Source organism: Choloepus didactylus, chromosome 1 (genome assembly GCF_015220235.1).
Source record: "Choloepus didactylus isolate mChoDid1 chromosome 1, mChoDid1.pri, whole genome shotgun sequence".
In the NCBI taxonomy this organism is placed as follows: Eukaryota; Metazoa; Chordata; class Mammalia; order Pilosa; family Megalonychidae; genus Choloepus; species Choloepus didactylus.
Window position 1 is genome coordinate 894818 of NC_051307.1, and position 24484 is coordinate 919301.

Genomic DNA, 24484 nt, shown 5'->3' on the forward strand with positions numbered 1-24484 from the left:
AGAGGGGCACTCCGGACGGGGCTCGTGGCGGCCACGCTCAGCCCCAGCCCCGTCGCAGCCTCCCCCAAAGCCCAAATGACCAGACCCCGAGAGTGAGGACGGAGTCAGGAACCAGCCCCCCTCTTCCCCCTGTCGGCATGAGGGGGCAGCCAGCCTGCCTGCTGGGCCTCAGCGTGCCCATGGGGGGGGGTCCCCAAATACCGAACGCCGAGCTCCTCAAGGACTGGGGCACTGCGCCTTTCGCTTATGTATCATGAGAGTCTTCTTTTGAAAATCACAGAGGGGACATAACCTTCCACTCTGCGTTGTTACGTTTGCAGCATTTCTCAAAAAACAAGCATATATTCTGCCAACAAGGAAGGGGCATTAAACATCCTCCAGCGCTTGCCGGGGTACAGCTTTTATTCGTAGAGAGCAGTGCTCCTTTCTCCCCGAACGGCTACAGCTGGCAGGGGCGGTGGGGGGGGGGGGGTCTAAATTGTGCTAACGTGGCTCACACAGTCATCACACCCGCCAGCCTGTCCTCTCCCACCACACACAGAAGACGCCACTGCCACGCTAAGCCGAGGCATCTGGGCTTGTGTTAGGGACAGGAGAAAAGACAGAACAGTAAAACCTGCATCAAAAATACGTGGGGCTTTTCCCAAGCATGAAAGAAGCATTTATAATCGTAAGTATTAAAAACATTGAAGTTTTCTGCCCCACCTTAATGAAATAGAAAAAATTCCCCTTGCCAAAGAAACTCTTTTAGAAAAATTACATTAGATTCCTTCAAAGGCTGGAGTTGGAAGGAACTGGCTATGACCCTAAATGCAGAATATTTTTACAAAGCACTACTTTCAAGAATAGAAAAGCTTCTTTTGTTACCAAGGGTGCAACTACCGTTCCTTACAACCAACATGGAGAGTAATTTACAACATACGGTTTTTCACCTAGAAGCCATTTACGACTGTGAGCTTGGCCATAATTCTAGAGGAGCCATGTTTCCCAGAAAACTGAGTAAAACACAAAGCTGAAATATCTTATCTCTGAAATGGCAAAAATCAACCTTCCTCTGACAGAACACGCTCAGATCCAACACCACCGTGCCTCCCAACGGCACAGGACTTCTGAGCGTGGCCCCGGAGCTGCTGCTGCCCAGCGGCTGTGGACAGTCGAATTCTGTTCCTGGGGACCCTGGCATTAGGGACACTCCAGATCACCCACAGGACAAGCAGAAAACATGAAGCTTCATTACCTAGAAGCCACAAAACTCAGGTTTGTTCTAGAAACACCTTAAGCTGTTACACATTCTGCACACGCTCCATCCATCGTGATGGAGTCACATTCCTCGGCCTTCCCGAGGTAAGAAAAGCGTGTTCTGTTTCTCCAGGTGACTATCAAGCTTCCAAAGCCTGTGTCCTGCACTGACGGATGCGCCACGTGTTGACTTCATTCTGAGGCTGTGATCCACAGCGCTTTCCTAACAGCGGGAGCCCGTCGCCCACTCGGTCACTCGGGCCGAGGCTACCAAGTAAAGGCAGGGGGCGAAGGCAGGTGTTACATGGAGGCGGGCGCCAGGAGCACTGAAGATTTCCACGGGGAAGAAGGATATCACCACATCATTCACCACTGAACGTCTGTAAACTCGAGCATTTATTGCTCTATAAATAAGAACATGTTAACTTTACAAAGTGTTAACAGTCGACATTGACTCTTAGAAATTAACCATATTATTAAAATAGAGGAGCTTACGCAAATACCATTACCTGAATGTCTAAAACTATTTATAAATACAACATACAATTTCCATGCTTCTCATCATAGAGAAAAATTGTCTGCACTGCCACAATCCCACCATTTTCCTCAACAATCTATGCAAGTTCTCGGGGTCACTCAGCTCACCATCGGCCTCTCGAGAGCAGTCAGGGGCTTCTGAGGAGGGATTCGGAGACCGTTCCCCACACTGGCGCTGTCTTAGTCCCCTGCCCCGCTTAGAGGCCTTTTCGGAGGATTGGGCTCACGTCTCGCTGAGAACCCTCCTAAAATCTCCTTACCTCAGAACAAAGCAGCTCTGCGAGGCCGGGAAGGATTGGGGTTGACGTGGATTTCAGACAGATGGTCACTCTTTCCCTGTTTAGAGAAGATGGAAAATGCTAAAGGAGAGAAACCGGCGTGGGGCTTTGTTCTAAACCAACGGGGGCTGCGATCCCATTGGCCTCGGGTTGGAGCCCTCGTGACGGGACCAGGCACATGTGACCTACTTTTCGCCCCAATCCCTTGGTTTCCTTGGGGGTGAGTGTGAGCACTGAGGCGCTGTCACTTCAATGATGCCGTCCCCCACAAAGGGGCCACTGAGCAAAACAGGGTGCCCGCAGGACACACACTGGGCTTAGGCCTCGGAATCGGAGGGCGGGGGTGAGACCTCAGGGTCCGGCAGGAGTCAGCACGCAGCTCTCCAGGTGGCAGCTGAGGCCCCGTGGGCACAGGCTGGGTGTCCGCACAGAGCTGGCCTCGCCAGCCCGCGGCAGCTGGTCCTGGGCTCCCCGGGAACGTGGGAGGGGCCGCTCCTCACCACCACGAGGTACCCGAGGCGGCACAAACGCGAAATTCTCTCCTTTCCCAGCTTCTTCTGTGTCGTAATCTAGAGCCTCTGGCCTGGCTTTGAAAGTGCACTTGGAAACGCAAGGCTCTGCTACGCCATGAAAGACATCCCATCCCGATGTTTGCGGCGCGGTCCGGGAAGTGTGGGGTGTGAGGACCTGACACGGCACGAGAGCTCAGGCGCTCGGGGCCGGGAGACGCGCAAGAAGGCACGTGTGGGGCCAGCCATGGACACCGGGCGAGCCGGGCCACCAAGCCAAAGAAAGTCACCCTCCAGCGCCTCCTGTTATTATTATCCCACCAGTGTACACAAAAGCAGATGCAGAAGACGTAAGGACACAGACGTGTGAGCAGCTGTAGAACAGGAACACAAAAGGAGCTGCTGGGCCGTGAAGTGAGGGACGCGGTGGCCGGGCAGCACTGGCCTGCGTGTTCTCACCCCAAGCAGGCAGAGAGCTGGGGTCTGCATGGCTTATGACCATAGGAGTTGGCCTCATTTTCCATTACAGAACAAAAATTAAAAAATTACAAGTATTGGCTGTTTGTTACAGAAAAAAAATAGAAAATGCATCTATGAAAAAATTACCTGCGCTATCACGACCCAACAATGGAGCACCCAGTAGGACCTGTTTCTAGAATGTCTGTGTTATCACATATTTTAACAAAAACAGGACTGAACCACACGCCTGTTCTATATTTCTCACTTAACCTTATATCCTAAATAGTTTTCATGTTAATACATTTGGATCCACACGAAGTGGCCATTTTATGAGTGTAGGCAGCAAATCGCAGCAGTGGCTCACCGCAGTTGTGTTGAATTGCGATGTCACCTGGTGCTTTAGTGGTGACCTCTGGGCGACCCTTTTTCTGTCCTTTTGTTTCCTTGGATTATCCTCCCAGAAAAGCAATTTCTGGGTCAGAGGCCGCACACTCTGAGGCTCCTGGCAAGAAGTGACAAGCGGCCCTCCCAGTCCTCGTCCCCTGGCCCGGCGTTGCCACCAGGCCACCTGGAGGGGCCCGCCTGAGGGCCAGGTGGGGGCCAGGACGGCAAGGAGGACACGGCCACGTGCCTGCGCTGCTCCCCGCCCGCATGCTACAGTGACCCGATTCTCCCCTGCAGCGGCTCTGGGTGCAGGCGCTGTGGTTCCGTCTCGCCGTGGGAAGTCACAGCGCAGAGGCACCAAGGACAGGCTCAAGGTCGGACGGGGTGGGCAGGGCCAGGCCCAGGCGTCTCCCGGGCCCCCGGGTGCTGGAGGGCGCCCCGTTTGCGACGGAAAGTCCCGCTCTGCCTGGTCACGTGCAGGTCCTCGGTGCCCGTGACGAGAGCGGTCTGCAGGGTGCTCGGGCAAACGGGGAAGAGGAAGCAGCCATGACGGGGCCTGTGGTCGGAGGGCACCAGGGGCCAGGCGGCCACACCGGGCAGGGTCTGGGCTGGGGTCTCAGGGTGGGCACCGTGGCCGAGCACACAGGGCAGGGAAAAGGAAGGGCTGCCGCAGCTGCCCGGGAGGAGGCTGGAGGAGAGGGACAGAGCTTGGGGTGCAGATGCCTCAAGGGGACCGCGGTGGCCAAAGCCAGAGGGAGCGGATGGACCGGAGCCGGGAAGGGCTGAGGCACAGGCGGGTCCCCAGTGAGCTGAGGCTGCCGGGAGCAGGTGGGGGGTGTGCAGAGCAGGGGAGGAACCCGGGGAGGGGCTGGAGAGGGGCCCAGGGAGGGATGGGGGAGGGACTGGGGGAGGGTCCTGGGGTGGCTAGGGCCACCCTGCAGCAGAGGCTGCACCCCAGAGCAGCTGGAGGGGCTGCCGGGGGCAGCGGAGCCCGGGGGCAGCCCCCCTCGGGAGTGCCCTCAGGGTCAGGTCACCGCAGTGCAGCCTGTCCACGGGGCCAGCCCTGGGCGCGGTGGCCTGATCTGGGGTCAAGGTGTGTCCCCGGGTTCTCCACTGTGCAGCTTCTGTTTTCCCTTTTCCATTTTCCATGAAGGCCACACTCAAGAAGATGGGATTACGGGGCCAGGGACAGACATGTGTTACTGGAGATGCCTTTATAATTTATGTGTTTATTCTGTCACTTATTTACAGCAATATTTATTTTATATTTTGGGTCATAATCGATCCCACATTATTTATTCTGTTTGGCCACTGGAGGATCTTCAGGCCCACTCCTGTGTCCCTCTGAGGCTCTCATTTCCGTCGTTTTTCGGGGTGGGAGTGAGCACCATCGCTGCGGGGTGCTCCAGGCTTGTCTTATCCTCGCCTGCCCCAGCCCTGGGATGGCCGTTTCTCCAGGAGCCCTGGTCCCTTTTTTTCTGAGCCATTTGGGCAGACGGGGATCAAGCCCACACAAGTACAACCACACAGCGCACACTTCACACCCGTAACTCACGACTTGGAGGGAAAACAGCCGCCCAGACTGAACTGCAGTTTTAACTCATGTCAGCAATGCAGTCCCTGCCAGTGTGCAAAGAGCTGTTCCACTGCCTTCTCTTTGAAACCACTGAGACACGCAAGGACACACACAAGACCAGGTGCTCTGAGAAGCTGCAAGAAATAGGGTAAAAGCTCCCAGTCTGCAATGAGGCTCCCGACTGGAGGAAGGACCTGCCCAGGTTCCCACACACAAGAAGGGCGCAGAGCCGGCCTGGCACGTGGGTGATGCACACGCAGCACCTGCTGACAGGGACCCCGAGGCTCTGGACAACCCGGAGGGGCAGCCACACAGCCGCTGGGCGCTGGGCCCACCCTCCCTGAGAGCTGGCCTCAAGCCCCTCCGGCCGAGCAGCCAGGGACCATCCTGGAGGAGCTCGCCCGCTGCGGCCAGCGCCTTTCTAAACATCCTCGTGGTGGGGGCAGTGCCCCCTCCCGCTTCCTCAGCCAGAGCCTGTGGGTCAGCCCGGGAGGCAGGGCAGCGGGCACACCCGGCTGTGCCCACTCACCCGCCCTCTCGGAGCCCAACCCCGGGGCCGGCCCGCACCACCCGCCTGCCCCCATGTGGCTGTGACACAGTGCCCTCTGCCAACCTGGGAGAGGCCGTGGAGCAGGGTCTGAGAGACTGTGGCACCCAGGGGCCTCTAGCCACCTGGACGGGCTACCAAATGGTGCTCGGGGCAAGAGACGCCGGGCCGCACACGAGCTTCTGCACAACCAGGAGCCGCCGTCCTCCTCTGGGCCGGGGCAGGGGCAGCTCTCGGCACCTCGGACGGGAAGGCCTCGGGGCTGGCAGACGTGTGGGGATGGTCAGCTGCCAGGGCTCCCTAAAGCCACCTGTGCCGGGCCCTGACCCCGAAGATCAGGGCGAGTTGGGGCACCTTCACCGGGGCTCTGCGCCGCCCCGTTCTGCCGCAGGGCCCTCGGGTGAAGCGTGTGGTCCGAGGCCCAAGACCCAACCCCACCCGCATCCGCCCAGCCCAGGGCACCCTCGGGGCCGCGAGGACACAGCCGCCTGCTCTGCGGGTCTCCACGGGGCTCCTGCTCCCGGCACGCAGACGAGCACCCCGTCCCGCCTCGCAGGGCTCGCCTGGGGAGGGAGACGCGCAGGAGAGCAACGAACCAGTGACGCGCACGGAGCCGGGAGCGGGTGGGAGGCAGGACGCTGGGAAGGGAGCGCGGCAGGCGTGTGGGGGTCCTAGGGGGGCCTCCCGGGAGGTGACTGCAGGGGCAGCACCCACAAGGTCGCCAGGAAGCACCGGGGCCCAGGCCGCAAGCGGCAGAGGGCGGCGGGCTCCCCACCCCACCCCGAGCCTGACTCTGGGCCTGGCCCCTCCCTTGGCGGCTGCGCAGCCTGAGTCCCCGCCTCGCCCCACGCCCAGGGTCCCGGATCCCTCCCCGTCCCCGGGGCTTTCATCCCCACCTCCAGGTGGGGTCCTGGCATGGAGGGGGCAGTGCTGGAGCCTGGGCCTGCTCCCCAGTTGCTGGAGCTGGTCTGGACCAGAAGGCTGCCAGTCCCTCCCTGGCTGTGTGGTTTCCAGAACCTTCTTCCCATACTCAGCTCACACCCCAGGGAGCAGAGCGGGGGTGGAGGAGGTACAGCCATGCAGCCCCACACCCTCTGTCCAGGGTGGCTGGGAAGAGATGCAGACCCCATGGCGAGAAAGCCCAGTGGGGGGCCTGTGCCAGCCCACAGGGGCCCCCTCTGCGCCCAGAACTCGGTGGGCTGCAGCCCCTGGCCTGGGGTGCCCGCTGTGTCCCGATCCCACCCGTGCCCGAGTGCGGGACACTGATTACGTGCTTCGACTTGGCGGGCCTGGGCCAGGGGATCGGCCACCCCTGGGGAGGGTAGTGGGTACGGGTGAACAGCGCCCTTCACAGCCCCCCGGGCCTGGGAAAGTGAGGCCGGAGGCAGGCCCCATTTCCTCACCCAAAATACCACTGTTAGGGGAGGCTTGCCGGAGGGAACCGCCTTTTCCCCACCCCCTTATCTTGCCCGGACACTCCCCGTTGCCAGTGCAACTCCCATCACCAACATTGTTGCCAGACACCGTTGCCAGAGCAACTCCCGCCCCTTTTCAAACAACCTCCGTGCTCTCTTAGAACCAATCCTAACCTCCGCACCCTCTCAGAACCAATCCTAGCCTTTATCCCCTCAGCATTGACTTGTAACAACCCCCGCCCTCTATGCCAGCCTATATAACCTGTGCTCACCCCTAATAAACACTCTTGGCTTCTTCACCCTCAAAGAACCGTGTCCCGCCTGTTCCTTCTCGCCGCCCTCCACACCTTGCACGCCTCCGCCGGGGACCGGGCCCAGTCCCCCGCCTCGCCCTCGCCTCCGGGAAAGAGCCCCCGCCGCCGGTACCCCCCGCGCAACGCCGAGAGCCGAGGGTTCAGCAACCGGCCCCCCCCCCCCCCCCCACAGACAAATCAACTGCGACCGCACCCGAGGACTCTGCATGAGGGCCCGGAACCGCCCAGCAAGCGGAGGCGGCCCCCACGGCACTGAGGGCTGGGCCAGCTGCCACCTCCGGCACTCAGCCAGCCCCACCGCACAGCCACAGCGTCCCCAGCCTGTGCCAATTCTGCTGGGACTAGTCATCGGCGTGACCGCGAGACGCCTCCAGGTTGGGGTGTCTTACGGCTCTCCTGGGAAGGAGAGCAAGGCTGAAGGAAGCAGGCCCAGCACCACAGGGATTCAACGCTGAGCTGCCATCTCCAAAGCCCAAACAAAACCCCAGACAGCAGACGTTTGGAGAGGGTGGGAGAGCAGCTGGTGACGGGAAGAACGAGGGAACAGGGCAGCAAGCCTGGGTGCGGGCCTGCCTGCCCACACGGCCTCTGGCCCGGGCAGACAACCGGCTGGTTTGTGACTTTTGCGGGACACTGATTACGTGCTTCAACTTGGCGGGCCTGGGCCAGGGGACCGGATCCGCCCCTGGGGAGGGTGGTGGGCACGGGCGACAGCGCCCTCCACAGCCCCCCGGGCCTGGGAAAGTGAGGCCGGAGGCAGGCCCCATTTCCTCACCCAAAATACCACCGTTAGGGGAGGCTTGCCGGAGGGAACCGCCTTTTCCCCACCCCCTTATCTTGCCCGGACACTCCCCATTGCCAGTGCAACTCCCATCACCACCAGTGCGCATACATTGTTGCCAGACACCGTTGCCAGAGCAACTCCCGCCCCTTTTCAAACAACCTCCGTGCTCTCTTAGAACCAATCCTAACCTCTGCACCCTCTCAGAACCAATCCTAGCCTTTATCCCCTCAGCATTGGCTTGTAACAACCCCCGCCCTCTATGCCAGCCTATATAACCTGTGCTCACCCCTAATAAACGCTCTTGGTTTCATCATCCCTAAAAGAACCGTGTCCTGCCTGTTCCTTCTCGCCGCCCTCCACACCTTGCACGCCTCCGCCGGGGACCGGGCCCAGTCCCCCGCCTCGCCCTCGCCTCCGGGAAAGAGCCCCCGCCGCCGGTACCCTCCGAGCAACGCCGAGAGCCGAGGGTTCAGCAACCGGCCGCCCCCCCACCCAGACGAATCAACTGCGACCGCAACTGGCGCCCAACGTGGGGCGCGACCTCTCCACGCAGCGATCCAGTACACCACCCGCTCGCCCGGACGCCTCTCCAGCTCCCCTTCTCCTCGCCTGCAAGGTAAGGGCCGCCTCTCCTTCGCCGCTCCCGGAGCCGCTTCTCCCTCGCCGCTCTGCGTTAGGGGCCGCCTCTCCCTCGCCGCTCCGCGTTAGGGGCCGCCTCTCCCTCGCCGCTCCGCGTTAGGGGCCGCCTCTCCCTCGCCGCTCCGGAGCCGCTCCTCCCTTCCCCAATTATCCCGGCTGCCTCTCCTTCTTTTCTTCTATGACCCCCATTCCTCCTAACGCTCTCCCTCTTCCCCTCCATTACTTTGCTGTAGTCCTTTGTATCTTTATCCAAGCAGCCTTCACCTCGGTAAATTCCTCCCACCCCAATCTTACCTCCTCCTGCTGGCTTTGCCTCTCCACTTCTTCCCCCCTGTATGAGCCAGTTGCCTCCAACCTCTCCTTTTCAGAAAACACAGAGGACAGCCCCTCGGAATGCAATTGGAATACCTCTGCCGTCCCCCTAACCTTTCATTCAGTCTCCTTTACAGGACACTGCATCCGCCCTCGCTCAAGTAACTCTCCCAACCTCGCAGCTTGTGCCAACTATTCATCTCCCAGCAGCTCTGCCAAGTTTCTTATTCCCCACAACTCCTCCCAATGGCTCTGCTCCTCTACAGGATTTACCCCCTGCCTTAATGTGCAAACCCTCAATACAACTAATGAAACTTGCCTCCTAATTGTCCTTATCCCTAGGGTCCTATACCACAGCGAGGAAGACTTCTTCCTCCGCCTGGAAAGAACTGCAGCTCCTGCCCCTCTGCAAAAGCGAGAGCCCATCACCGCCCTCACGATTGCCTCCCTCCTAGGTCTTGCAGGCGCTGGCACCGGAATCGCTGCATTAGCCAGTCAAGGCTCCGCCCTAACTCACCTCCGGGCGGCTGTTGACGAGGACATTCGTCACCTACAAGGCGCTATTTCCCATCTTAAAAATTCTGTCAATTCCCTCTCTGAGGTAGTGCTCCAAAACCGCCGAGGTCTCGACCTTCTCCTCAAAGAAGGAGGCCTCTGCGCCACCCTAGGAGAAGAGTGTTGTGTTTATGCCAATTCCACAGGTCTCGCCGAAGACAGCCTAAAAAAGGTCCGAGAGGGACTGGAGCAACGTAGAAGAGACCGTGAAGCCACCAGCTATTGGTCCCACATCTTTACTCCCCTCCTTCCTTACCTTCTCCCTCTCCTCGGCCCCCTACTAATGATTATTCTAGCTCTCACTTTAGGACCCTGCATTATCCGCAGAATTGTCCAGCTTGTAAGGAAACAAACAGATGCTATTTTTTCCTCGTTCGTGCAAGTCCAGTACCAGCGACTCGCCACCTCTGACGCTCCCTACACCAAGATGACAACCAACCCTCCGCGACCTCACCGCCACCGGTCAACCCGCCGACCGCGAGGCCCTTCTCAGTTGCCTGAACCTCATACCAACCTCGAGCTCCAGCTTCTCTGAACCTTCAACTTTAAACCTCCCACCTTCGCCCATCCCGCTAGCAGCAAGGCCCCTGTCGAGCGCCCGGGCGCCACACCAACGCTGAGCTCCAGCCTCGCTGAGCCACCGTCAACCCTTTTTCCCCTCCCCAACCTCCCCCTTCCCTCATCCCTTAGCGGACCTCTCCGGTAAGCTTCTTCCTTCAATTAGAAAAGAAGGGGGAAATGCGGGACACTGATTACGTGCTTCAACTTGGCGGGCCTGGGCCAGGGGACCGGATCCGCCCCTGGGGAGGGTGGTGGGCACGGGCGACAGCGCCCTCCACAGCCCCCCGGGCCTGGGAAAGTGAGGCCGGAGGCAGGCCCCATTTCCTCACCCAAAATACCACCGTTAGGGGAGGCTTGCCGGAGGGAACCGCCTTTTCCCCACCCCCTTATCTTGCCCGGACACTCCCCATTGCCAGTGCAACTCCCATCACCACCAGTGCGCATACATTGTTGCCAGACACCGTTGCCAGAGCAACTCCCGCCCCTTTTCAAACAACCTCCGTGCCCTCTTAGAACCAATCCTAACCTCCGCACCCTCTCAGAACCAATCCTAGCCTTTATCCCCTCAGCATTGGCTTGTAACAACCCCCGCCCTCTATGCCAGCCTATATAACCTGTGCTCACCCCTAATAAACGCTCTTGGTTTCATCATCCCTAAAAGAACCGTGTCCTGCCTGTTCCTTCTCGCCGCCCTCCACACCTTGCACGCCTCCGCCGGGGACCAGGCCCAGTCCCCCGCCTCGCCCTCGCCTCCGGGAAAGAGCCCCCGCCGCCGGTACCCTCCGAGCAACGCCGAGAGCCGAGGGTTCAGCAACCGGCCGCCCCCCCACCCAGATAAATCAACTGCGACCGCAACTTTGAAGAACGAGCATATTCCTGTCATTTGCCGAGAGGCGCTGCAGCTCGGACCCAACACGGAGACTGTGAATTTGTACTGAGTGACACTTTAAAATAGATTCTCAGTATCCAACCTGTGGCCCTGGGTGAAGAGCAGGGCCCCAGAATGCTTTATCGAGGTGTTGGCAAGGGCCTCGTGACGCAACGCACCCGGATTAACAAATCAGAACTCACTGGAGATGACCAGGGAAGGCGCCTCGGAATCTCAGAGGCCTCAGGTTACAGGTCAGAACACAGATGCCCGAGCAGTGCCGTGTCCACGTGGGCAGAACCTGGGTCTGGGCGGCTACCAGAGCGCTTCAGGCTCTGGGTGCAAAGCAACGCACACACGCTGTGTACCCACGGGCGCAAATGCTCCCTAACCGGCATGCATGCTGCACCCATGCACGTGCTCCCACACCCACGGGCACACGCTGGGAAAACGAAAGGTGCACACATTTCCACACCCTTGGTGGTACATGCTCCTGCACTTGTACACACACTCCCACATATGCACACTTTCACACATGCTCTGCACCCACACACGCTCACAAACCCAGGGGCACACACATTTCCCCACCCTGAGATGCATATGCTCCTGCACTTGCACACACACTCCTGCGCTTGCACAATGCTATGCTCCCTCAGACACACATGCTCTGCACCCATGGGCACACACACTCCTGCACCTGCACAATGCTCTGCACTTGTGTGCATGCTCTGCACTTGCACACACTCCCACGCTTGCATGCATGCTGTGCACTTGCACACACGCTCCTGCCCTTGCACACATGCTCTGCACCCTTGGGCACACATGCTCTCACACTTGCATTCATGCTCCACACTTGCATGCATGCTTTGCACTTGCACACATGTTCCCACACTTGCATGCATGCTCCCATACTTGCAGACACACTGCACCCTAGGGCACACATGCTCCTGCACTTGCACACTTGCTCTGCACTTGCATAATGCTCTGCACTTGTGCACATGCTCCATATTTGCACAATGCTCCTGTACCTACACACACATTCCATACTTGCACACATGCTCTGTAGTTCGCACGCTCCCAGGAGTTGCACACATACTCCCGCACATGCACACACGCTCCACATCTCTGTTCACACTGCACTTGCACACATGCTCCCGCCCTCTCTCAGTGCTCACACCACAGGCACCCAGGGCGGGGCTAGCACGTGGAGCGCAGCACCGGCCTTGCCCATAGTGAGTACTCATGTGTGTGTGAACCATGAACACGCAGTGACCCAGCTCTCCAGGTTCCCACCCGAACGACGGAGTGAAGGCCTAGGAGGGGTTCGTACAAGGAACATTTAAGGGAACAGAGCTCGGAGGGGACCCGTGTTCCTAAGAACTTCACAGAAAAAATGCTGCTGGAAAAGTTTCTCTGCCTCCTAACCCACTGCCTTCACTAAACTCCAACTAAACTAAACGTGTTTTTTTCAAGAGCAACCAGGAATTCTATCGCTCCATTGTAGGACATACTTCCTCTTCTGTGTTAAACTTCTATTTTCAGTTGTTTCACTTCTCTCCCAACAGCACCCCCAACTGACACCTATCAGTTACTGACGCCGCGTAGTTAAGGGAAATGTTACACCGTTACACTCGAAAGCAGCCGTTCAAATTCCCTTCCACAGCGCAGGCCCCAGGTGAGGTGGGCTGCAGGTTCTGCCAGCCCTTGGCTCCTGCTCCTGCTCCGATGGACAGGGGCTAACTCCCCTCACCTTGAATCGGGGCAGCCACAGCGGCTCCTTGGATCAAGGCAGTGCGGCCGGCGTGACCTCCAGGGGTGCCCCAGCTAGAGTGCAACAAGCCTTGCAGCTTATACCCACGCAGGCTGGAAGGCTGTCTCTGGGGAAGGCCAGCCCCTACAGAGAGCACCCGCGGGAGGAAGCCGCCCTCAGCAGCCCAGGCCCGGCCATGCAGATGTCCAGCAGAGGCCGCAGCTGTGGGCGGCCACAGAGGGCTCCTCCCTGCCAAGCCCTGCCCAAGCTGCAGGTGTGGGAGCACGTAAACGAGGGCCGTTCTGCCTCTCAGTTTTGACGTGCTTTGTTACCCAGTAGGAGACGGCGGGCACGACAGGCTAGCCTGCCCCTGATCACATCTGCTCTGCAGGGCTGCCCGGGGGAGGAGCCACGGTCATGTTCTGCTTTCCAGACCAGAGCCATGTGGCTGCCTGAGCCTCCGGGAATGAGGCTTCTACCTAGACCTGCTGCTGAGCAGGGGCACCTGGGCTGGCATCTGCATTCCTGGCCTTCCCCAAATTGGGTATTAAGTTGGGTGAGTGAGGCCCTGAATGCACCCATCTTCTCGTGCCAAGAAGAATCAGACGTACTGGGAGAGCCCTGGCCACGGCCCTGGACTCACGGAGGTCTCCAGGGCAGGCCCAGAGGGGCAGCAGCACCCCACGGCCCATGAGCCTGATCCCTGGCTGGGCCCGCCCATGCCCAGGACAGAAGCCCACGCTGCGCAGTGCATTCCTGGCTGGTCTCCCTGCAGGCATGACACAGCAGCATGGAGGGGCCGGGCTGCCCCGTCTGGAAGCTGTGCCCTGCTCGGGGGCAGGCTGTGCCCGCTTCACCTGGTGCCAGGTGCAGGAAGGCGGTTAAGCCTGTTCTTTGAAAGTGCACTCAGCCATCCGTCTATGTGTCCGTCCAAACAGACCAAGCAACATTGGTGCCAGGTTCAGGGCCCCAGGCTGCTCTGCATGGGGCACCTTCCTGGAGGCTGCGTTTCATTTCCTAGCAAGTAAAGTGGTGCAGACACTGGCTAAACACGAGCGACACGACGACGAGCTGGGACCCCACAGCCCCACACGCCTGGTTCCCAGAGCAGGCACCGTCAGGGCTGGGAGCAGGTCCTCCCCGAGAAGCTCCGAGTTTGTGTGCATGGGCATCTCCGAAGCCTCCAGGACACACCCAGGCGATTCCTTCTGCAGTGGGACTCCCCGGAGCCCCTCGACATGGGGAGCACCAGCCTCCTGCGGGACACTGATTACGTGCTTCAACTTGGCGGGCCTGGGCCAGGGGACCGGATCCGCCCCTGGGGAGGGTGGTGGGCACAGGCGACAGCGCCCTCCACAGCCCCCCAGGCCTGGGAAGGTGAGGCTGGAGGCAGGCCCCATTTCCTCACCCAAAATACCACTGTTAGGGGAGGCTTGCCGGAGGGAACCACCTTTTCCCCACCCCCTTATCTTGCCCGGACACTCCCCGTTGCCAGTGCAACTCCCGCCACCACCAGTGCGCATACATTGTTGCCAGACACCGTTGCCGGAGCAACTCCCGCCCTTTTCAATCAACCTCCGCGCCCTCTCAGAACCAATCCAAGCCTTTAACCCCTACAGCTACCCCGCCCTCTAAACGCCCGATATAAGCTTGTACTCTCCCCTAATAAACTCTCTTGGCTTCTTCACCCTAAAAGAACCGTGTCCCGCCTGTTCCTTTCTCGCCGCCCTCCATACTTTGCACGCCACCCCGCCGGGGACCTGGCCAAGGCCCCCGCCTCGCCCTCGCCTCCGGGAAAGAGCCCCCGCCGCCGGTACCCTCCGAGCAATCCTGGGAGCCTAGGATTTAGCAACCGGCCGCCACCCCCCCCCCAGACGAATCAACTGCGACCGCAACTGGCGCCCAACGTGGGGCACTGGGATTAAAAGTCCTCTCCACGCAGCGGTCCAGTAAAACCACCCGCTCGCCCGGACACCTCTCCAGCTCCCCTTCTCCTCGCCTGCAAAGTAAGGGCCGCCTCTCCCTCGCCGCCCCGCGGAGCCGCCTCTCCCTCGCCGCTCCACGTCCGGAGCCGCCTCTCCCACGCCGCTCCGCGCCCGGGCCGCTCTTCCTTTCCGTGTTAACCTAACTCTTACCCCCGACTACCTTTCGTCTTCTCTTCCTATGTCCCCCCATTCCTCCTAACACTCTTCCTCCAGTAGCTTTCCCTCTTCCCCTCCATTACTTTGCTGTGGTCCTTTGTGTCTTTGTTTCTTTGTTTCGCGCGGTGTGCCTCTTTGCAACCGCCCCCCCCCAAACTGCTCTCGCTACTAGAGGCTCCTGCCTTCTATTCTCGCCGTCTCCTTCGGCCTCGCGACCACGGTTTACCTCATTTTCTTTACTCAATAATCAACCCCCCTTTTTCTTTTCTCACTCCACTATGGGTAATCGTCTATCTGCACGCCAAGCACCCCAAGTTCGTGCTCTGGCGGGTCTCCTAGACACACATCGCTGTAAGGTGTCTGTCCGGCAGCTGCAAGTATACTGGGACCTCCTGCTGCCCTTTAACCCATGGCTCACCACTTGCCATCTTTGGGACCCTGTTACTTATGATCGCCTTATTGATCGGGTCACCAACGCCATGGAACATGAGAGCAAGCGCTTCCCTCCCGGCTTGCTCCCCACCTTAATAACCGTCCGCTCCTGCCTTCAAGGCTCCCTTCCCCCTGATCGAGGCCCCATTAAATCCAAGGAGGCCCTATCAACCCAGTCTACAGATTCAGATAGCGATACTAATGTAGACCACGATTCGGACACAGAGTCCTTAGTCGAGCAGATTAACAACGCGCTCGAAGTGACTCCCAAAAAACAAAATAACACTGAGCCATCGAGGGGAGGAAGTGCTCCGGCGATGACGTCAGCCCTAAGCCGGGCCGGAAACCGCATGCGCTTTACCCCGCCCTTCCACAGGGCGGAGCTAGTCCACCATCTTGTGTCTTAGCCACGCCTACCGCGCCGCCGTCTTGCGACGCTTGGGGCCTCCCACTTCCGCCTCCCCCTCCGGCGAGCTCCCCCTCGGAGCCGCTACCGGCAGCTGCCGCCGCCCCTCCCACCCTGCCGACTAACAACCCCTGGCTGCCTTCTACACCTCAAGGCAACCCTTGGGGCAACGCTCCCCCTACCCCCACTCCCGCGCCAAGCCCTCTGCAAGCGCGTCCTCCTTTCTCTCGTGCCTTTCGCTGCTTTCCTCTTAACCTTACCCCCACACCACAGAAACCGTATGACTGGTATCCCATTGACTCTGATACTATTAAGCAGCTTCGCAGGGCCGTCAAGAAGGACGGGTTAGGTAGCCCATACGCTTCCCAAATACTGCAGGATCTCGCCATGGACTTTTGCCTCCCCCAAGACTGGGCCTCGCTTGCCCGTTCCATTCTTAACCCCGGCCAGTTTGTTGATTGGCGTGCTCACTTCCAGGCGGAAGCAGCTAAGCAAAGTGAACAAGACGCAGCCACTGGAGTCTATCATCACCCCGAAGCTTACTTGGGCACGGGAGCGTTTATAAATGCATCTGCCTATATTAATGCACCTGCCACCTTTTGGCCTATCCTTTGGGGAATCGCCTTACGAGCGTTTGCCAACTGCTCTGCCTGTCGGCCTAATAAATTCACCAAGCTCTTCCAGGAGCCGAGTAAGCCTTTCGCCACCTTTGTCTCCAGAGTCGAAGAAACCTGTGCTCGAAAGAATTGTCCAGCTTGTAAGGAAACAAACGGATGCTATTTTCTCCTCGTTCGTGCAAGTCCAGTACCAGCGACTCGCCACCTCTGACGCTCCCTACTCCGAGATGACAACCAACCCTCCGCGACCTCACCGCCACCGGTCAACCCGCCGACCGCGAGGCCCTTCTCGATCGCCTGAACATCGCACCAACCTCGAGCTCCAGCTTCTCTGAACCTCCAACTTTAAACCCCCCACCCTCGTCCATTCCGCAAGCAGCAAGGCCCCTGTCGAGCGCCCGGGCGCCACACCAACGCCGAGCTCCAGCCTCGCTGAGCCACCGTCAACCCCTTTTTCCCCTCCCCGGCCTCCCCCTTCCCTCATCCCTTAGCGGGCCTCTCCGGTAAGCTTCTTCCTTTAATTAGAAAAGAAGGGGGAAATGCGGGACACTGATTACGTGCTTCAACTTGGCGGGCCTGGGCTGGGGGACCGGATCAACCCCTGGGGAGGGTGGTGGGCACGGGCGACAGCGCCCTCCACAGCCCCCCGGGCCTGGGAAAGTGAGGCCGGAGGCAGGCCCCATTTCCTCACCCAAAATACCACTGTTAGGGGAGGCTTGCCGGAGGGAACCGCCTTTTCCCCACCCCCTTATCTTGCCCGGACACTCCCCGTTGCCAGTGCAACTCCCATCACCACCAGTGCGCATACATTGTTGCCAGACACCGTTACCGGAGCAACTCTCGCCCCTTTTCAATCAACCTCCGCGCCCTCTCAGAACCAATCCAAGCCTTTAACCTCTACAGCTACCCCGCCCTCTAAACGCCCGATATAAGCTTGTACTCTCCCCTAATAAACTCTCTTGGCTTCTTCACCCTAAAAGAACCGTGTCCCGCCTGTTCCTTTCTCGCCGCCCTCCATACTTTGCACGCCACCCCGCCGGGGACCTGGCCAAGTCCCCCGCCTCGCCCTCGCCTCCGGGAAAGAGCCCCCGCCGCCGGTACCCTCCGAGCAATCCTGGGAGCCTAGGATTTAGCAACCGGCCGCCACCCCCCCCCCAGACGAATCAACTGCGACCGCAGCCTCCCAGCGCACACTGGGCTGCACCCTGACACCCAGACCCAGGCGAGCAGGCTGCAGAACACCTTGATAAACACAGACCTAAACTCCAGACGTCGAGGCACCGCGTGCGCAAATACCTGGGGAAGTCAGCCCACCACGACAGACCTGAGAATCGGCCCCAGAGCCCGAGTCTGCGCTCAGACTTAGTTATAACGGAAAGCCACAGGCCCAGGATGTGCTATGCCTGCGTGCTGGCAAACTATGTCGGGAATAATTTTCAGATGCTGCTCGGCGTCCCAGCCAGCCTCAGGGAAGAGCAGGGAGCAGACAAGACGGTCCAGGGTGGTTCCGGAAGGTGGAGCCACCACTGGCGAGAGGGGCAGAGCTTAGGAGAGCGCCTCTGTCCTGAGAACTGCAGATAAACCCCAGCCTCCAGCCAAGGTCTCGGCACCCCAGGAGCAGGCACAGCCCGGGCGCTGGGCGGCTGTTTAATTCACAGCCTCGGCAGGCTGGGGGAGGGGGGAAGCGGGGGAGAGGGAGGGTGCAGGGGAGGGGACAGTGTGCAGCGATCAGGGTTGGGGGAGGTGCTATCAATTTTCCACCTTGAGGAGCAGACACAGACAGCCGGCTTCCCAGGTTACCCCTGCTAACCCTCAGACAATATTCTAGCAATACATGGAACACACTATCTTAAACATTGTATGTTTTCGTATCTGTTCGTTAGACATTTTCATGTCTGCATTAAAATTCCTTCCCATTTCCTAAAACTCTCGGCGACTTGCAGCCCTTTGGAACTGTGGCGGGAACCTGTCCACACGCTTGCACCCGCACTCGGGGTGGGGACATGGAGCCAGGCTGGGTGCCAAGCTCCACGCACTCGCTGCAGGACTGGGGCAGGCCTCTGACCCCGGGCATCACGCGCCACCTCCCGACGCAGCCCCGTTTCAGCAGGTGCACCCAGCACAGCACCCGCTGCCTCCTCCCGGCAGCCCACGCAGGTGAGGCAGCACCGACAGCCTGTAGCCCGAGTGGGTCCGTCTCTGGCCTTGATGTCTGAATTCCATGACATTTTCGTGTACTTTTGGTGTACGGGAAATCCATATTATTTTGAGTCCCCTTGCCTTACTCAACCAAGTTTTCACCTATTTCTTTCAGTTCTTCTAGGTAGTTTGTCTCCTCCTCTGACAGAAACGCGAATGCATCCTTCTTTTGGTGTCTTTCATCACTGCGCTGACAAACTCCCTGACCCGCGTGGAACGTCTGTGTGGCCGCCCTGCCGTCTCGGCCAGCCTGGCAACGCGTCACGTGCCCGGGGCGCCCTGCAGCCTGGCGGGTTCCAAGAGGGACCCCCACTTGGGGGGCGAGACGCTCTCGGCTCCCGGCTCACGAAGAGCTTCCTTAGAATCCGATGTTAAAATTTCCCCAAGGGCTTTCACTAAGAAACTCTTAAGAATTTTATCCTTTTAGCTACTGATGGCACATTATATTAATCGATGTTCAAATATTTTTAAGTATTTTCTTATTCTGGGATATGAAGTCTTTCTTAGTAGGTTTTCCTTTCATATTTGACTGGATCTAATTTGCTGATATTTATCCCTGCTGTTTCCAATGCAACATATAAATGAGAACGGCTCGCAGTCTTTCTCATCCTTTCTTAAGTTTCAGAATCCTTGTTTCAGGATCGTGGAAACTCACGCAGTGGTTTAGAAAGCTCTTTCTGCAGGAAATGAGGTAAACCAGGAACAACCGGTTCTTCGGCCACCTGAGGAGCCTGTCACCGAGGCCCACAGCTCGGCGGCCTGCGCCAGGGCCCTGGGAAGCTGCTCAGCGCCGTCCTGGGCCAGGCCTCGGGCTCGGAAGCGCGGGGGGGTGGGGAGAGTGTGCGGTTCTGGGGTTCACAGACTCCCCCGGCCCAGCTCTGACTCCACTTCCGCAGCTGCTGGCTGCAGCACACGTCCTGAGAAACAACACGTGTCCTCGGACCCGGGCGGGCGCAGGAGTGACCGAGGAGGAGGGGCCCAGGGGAGGCCGAGAAACTGCCTTGGTGACATCACCACAAACCCAGGGGCGTCGAGGCCAACACACCCATCCAGGAGCAAATTCACTCAGGAGACCAAGGAGCAACTGGACTGGTTTTTAAAATGTACTTTGACCAGCATGAAAGAAAACTAAGGACTCCTGGCTGATTCCGCGGGGGAGGAGAGAGATCTCTTGGGGAGAAAGACTGTTCCTTGCAGTTCTCTCGGACAGCTGTCCACAGGAAATGCACTGACCGCTCCACATGAGCGCTTGGGAAAGGACAGGGTGTTTCTGTTTTAAAAAATCAGAAGTGGTGCCTGGGGCCCGCTGTCAGGTAGGAGAGGCAGGAAGACAGGGCCTCGGCATGGAGGGGGACGTCCCATGCAGGGTGCGCTCAGGAGACCCCACGGAGGCGGCCGCCCCGTGCTGTGGGGGCAGCGAGGCACAGAGCGGCTGGGGGGCCACCCTCTGGAAGGGCCACGTCCTGTAAAAAGCCGCAGAGATCTGCGAGGGGAAGATGGACGATGAGGGCTGGTGCCCAGACCTGCGGGCGGGGTCCAGCCGACCAGTTTTGTCATCGGGGCATGGGAGCAGGGCTTGGGGTGGCCCCATGGGTACACGAGAGACTGTCTGGCTTTCACGGACGAACGCGGCTCACTGCACACGGCTGGGGTCTGGGTAGCCACAGCCTCCACTGGCTTCTCAAACGGGAGAGTCCAAAAGACCAACTGCACGAGCAGGTGATGGAAACAGATGTTCCCGGCCCGCGGACGAGGACAAGGAGAGGAGCACCTGGCCGGAACCCACCCAGGGGGGCGGGCGGGGGCTGCGGGAGGGCACGTGCTCACGGCAGCGTTTTCACGTTGCAGCAGCTCTGAAGCTGGAAGTGGGTCTTGGTTTCATTGGCAGCTTTTTTCTTAGTGGGACATGAAATAAGATGGAGTTTTACAATAGTCTTCCTCAAATGGAAGGAAAAAAGGTTGCCTGGGGCAGGGAACAGAACACGCAGGAACAGAAACTTCAGCTTTCAGTCATCTGTTGTTTGCATGGGGGGTGAAGAGCTGAGCTGCCCACCTGCTCGCCTATCCAGCCACCCAGCTGGGAGGGCCTCAGGCGACAGGGCAAAGGGCTGACCTCCCTGTGGGCCACTGCCTTACAGACTAAATCCAACAGTCCAGGGAACTGGCAGGACAGAAGGCTCATTTCTCACTCCTGACATTTCCACCAGGGAGGGTGCTCTGCAGGCTGGCTCCAGGCAGCCTCTGTGGCACTAGGACACCGCCATTTGTCTCTTGGTTCTCTTGGCTACTGCTTCTTAAGTCCAGATGGGAAAAGAGACATATTAGTCAACCCCTTAAAACCTCAAAATTCTGTGTGAAAACCCCTAAGTGGTAATCTCTGTTCAGCCAGGAGTCTCCATTTAAAATACTGATTAGAACTAGAAGCACTAGAATTTTGCTCTGTCATGATCTGGTTCTCTGAGGATGATCCCAGCTGCAAGTAACAGGAAACTGAACTTGAAGTGGCTTCTGGGGTCCGGGTGTGGAGGCCATGAAGCGAGAAGTCTGCCAGCAGGGCCTCCAAGTTGACCCGGGGCAGCACTGCCCCCACACCTGCTGGGCCACAGCTGGGGGACTTTCCCGGGAGCCCCAGCAGAGCTCTACTCACATGCCACCCATGGGAGCAGAGCCCTGGCTGCGGGTTGCTGGTGCTGAGTTCCAACTTGGCGGGCCGGGGCCAGGGAACCTGGTCAGCCCCTGGGGGAGGCGATGGGCACGGGCAGTAGCGCCCTCCACAGCCCCCCAGGCCTGAGAAAGTGGAGCCGGCTACAGGCCCATCTCCCTCACCCAAAATACAACCGTTAAGGGAAGCTTGCCGGAGAAAACCGCCCCCCTTATCTTGCCCACACACTCCCCGTTGCCAGAGCAACTCCCGCCACCGCCAGTGCGCATACACCATTGCCAGAGCAACTCCCGCCCTTTTTCAAACGACCTCCGCGCCCTCTCAGAACCAATCCTAGCCTTTATCCCCTCAGCATTGCCATATAAGGACCCCACACCCCTAACACCGACCCCGCCCTCTATGCCACCCTATATAACTTGTGCTCACCCCTGAATAAAGGCCTTTGTTCTACCACCTCTAAAGGACAGTGTCTCGCGTCCCTCTCTCGCCGCCCTCCACACCTTGCACGCCTCCGTCGGGGACTCGGCCAAGTCCCCCGCCTCACCTTCGCCTCTGGGAAGAGCTGCCGCCGGTACCCCTCAAGCAACGCTGAGCGCAGAGGGTTCCGTGGGTGCCCGCCCCTAGCTGCGACCGCACTGGCCCTGCTCCCAAACCAGACCCCTGGGGCGCAGCAGGGCCAGCAGGCGCAGAGCTGGGCCAGGGTCCTGCAGAGAGGAGGGGCAGGCAGGCCGGGAGGTGCCTGGGGCCCAGGGCCAGGTCATGGGGGGAAGACTGGGCAGCCTGTGGGCATTTGAGGCCACATGGCCCGTCAAGCGTGGCGAGACCCCCCTCTTCCTCCCCTCCACCCCCACACCACCTTTCCATGCACCCTGCCCACCCACGGGAGCCAGGTGGCTTCACCCAGGACTGCCGACGGCACGAGCTCGGCCAGCCACCAGCACGCTTGGCCACACACACTCCTCACATGACCCGCGTGGCAGACCCCAGGCCCAGGCTCCCACGACCCCCAGACAGAGACGCAGAATTGGAGCAGAGAGACGTCTGGCCTCTGGGAGGTTCTAACACAGCCACCCAGCTCCAGGTCTCCTCCTTCCCCAGGCACCCATGCAGTCCCAAAGTGGGGTGGGGGGGTGGGGGCTTGCACACAGCCCCCCAGCAGGTGTGAGGCCCAGGCTGGTCCATGTATCTACACAGCCAAATGACAAGTCCCGCTGCTAAGTAAAATGCACACCACCCTTCTACCTTCCTGACAACGAGAGGAAAAACACGTGCAAAGTATGGTTTTCATATGCCAGGAAAGTTGACAAAATATCAAGAAACGCATAATCTAATTATCATTGTGTATGGCCAGGTGTTCTGTTGAAGGGATGGTGATGTGTGGATGAAAAATAAAATAAAAACATATGCGGGTAGCTGAGCTTGTACCTCAGCTTGCCAGGCCTGGGCCAGGGGACCTGATCACCCCCTGGGGAGGGTAGTAGGTACGGGCGTTAGTGCCCTCTGCAGCCCCCCCGAGCCTGAGGAGCGAGGTCAGGGCAGCTCCCTTTTCCTCACCCAAAATGTCACGGGCAGGGGAGGCTTGCCGGAGGGAACCGCCTTTCTCCCAACCGCCCTTACCCCATTTCCTTATCTTGCCCGCACACTCCCTTGTGCCAAGGCCACTCCTGCCACCGCCAGCGCGCATGCACCGTGGCCAGAACAACCCCCGCCCGCTGCAACGGCTCCTGCGTCCTCTCAGAACCAATCCTAGCCCCTCTTCCTTCAGTATTGCCATTTAAGGCTACTTCACCTCCTTTCCAGCCCTGCCCTTCTTACCAGCCTATATAACCTGTGATCACCCCTGAATAAAGCCTCTTTGGCGCATACTCCTACTGGATGAAGAGTGTCTTGTCCTTATCGCCGCCCTCCACACCTTACACGCCTCCCGCCGAGGACCCGGCCAAGTCCTCCGCCTCCCCCTCGCCTCCGGGAAAGAGCCCCCGCCGCCGGTACCCTTTAAGCAGCCCCGAGAGCTGAGGGCTCAGCTACCGGCCGCCCCTCCCCCCAGAAGCAGTAACCCCGACCGCAACTGGTGCCCCGTGTGAGGAGCGTCTCCACACAACAGTTCGGCAGGTCGCCCGCTCGCCCGGACGCCTCTCCAGCTTCCCGTTTCCTCGCCTGCAAGGTAAGGGCCGCCTCTCCTTCGCCGCTTCCGGAGCCGTGTCAGGTTCACTGCTCCGAAGCCGCTCCTCCCTTCCCCCACGCTCTCTTCGTCCTCTTGTATGCGCACTTCTATGACCCCCGTTCCTCCTAACGCTCTCCCTCTTCCCCTCCATTACTTTGCTGTAGTTCTTTGTATCTTCATTTCCTCATTTGGCGCCGTGTGCCTCTTTGCAACCGCCCCCCCCCACTGCTCCCGTTGCCAAAGGGCACTGCTTTCCGCTCTCGCCGTCTCCTTCGGCCTCGCGGCCACGGTTTATCTCATTCTCTCTGCTCGGTAAACAACTCCCCCTCCTCTCCCCTCAGCTATGGGTAATCGTCTATCTACATGCCAGGCACCTCAAGTTCGTGCTCTAGCGGGTCTCCTAGACACGCATCGCTGTAAAGTGTCTGTCCGGCAGCTGCAGATATACTGGGACCTCCTGCTGCCCTTTAACCCATGGCTCACCACTTGCCATCTTTGGGACCCTGTTATTTATGATCGTCTTATTGAGCGAGTCACCAACGCCATGGAACATGAGAGCAAGCGCTTCCCTCCCGGCTTGTTCCCCACTCTGATAACCATCCGCTCCTGCCTTCAAGGCTCCCTCCCCCCTGATCGAGGCCCCGTTAAATCCAAAGAGGCCCTATCAACCCAGCCAACAGATTCAGATAGCGATACTAATTCAAATCATGACTCGGACACGGAGTCCTTAGTCGAGCAGATTAACAACGCGCTCGAGGTGACTCCCAAAAAGCAAAATAACACTGCGCCACGCCAAGATGGCGAACTTCCTCCTTCTTCTTCCATCGAGGGGAGGAAATGCTCCGGCGATGACATCAGCCCTAAGCTGGGCCGGAAACCGCATACGCTTTACCCCGCCCTTCCACAGGGCGGAGCTAGTCCACCATCTTATGCCTTGGGCCCCGCCCTTTCACAGGGCGGGGCTGGTCCGCCATCTTGTGTCTTAGCCACGCCCACCGCGCCGCCATCTTGCGACGCTTGGGGCCTCCCACTCCCGCCTCCCCCTTCGGCGAGCTCCCCCTCGGAGCCGCTACCGGCAGCTGCCGCCGCTCCTTCCACCCTGCCGACTAACAACCCCTGGCTGCCTTCAGCACCTC

The 24484-nt window shown here is 59.3% G+C and overlaps 1 protein-coding gene across 4 annotated transcripts in view; it reads right to left on the bottom strand.

Annotated features, from left to right (window-relative positions):
* Window positions 1-24484, bottom strand: part of PCBP3 (poly(rC) binding protein 3) — a 357863-nt gene that overhangs the window by 74815 nt on the left and 258564 nt on the right. The window contains exon 4 of one of the 4 annotated variants that reach the window (XM_037830146.1): window positions 2037-2112. The exons of the other annotated variants lie outside the window; for them this stretch is intronic. The gene's annotated coding sequence lies outside the window, so the exon portion shown is untranslated. The remainder of the gene's footprint in view (window positions 1-2036; window positions 2113-24484) is intronic. 4 annotated transcript variants of the gene reach the window in all.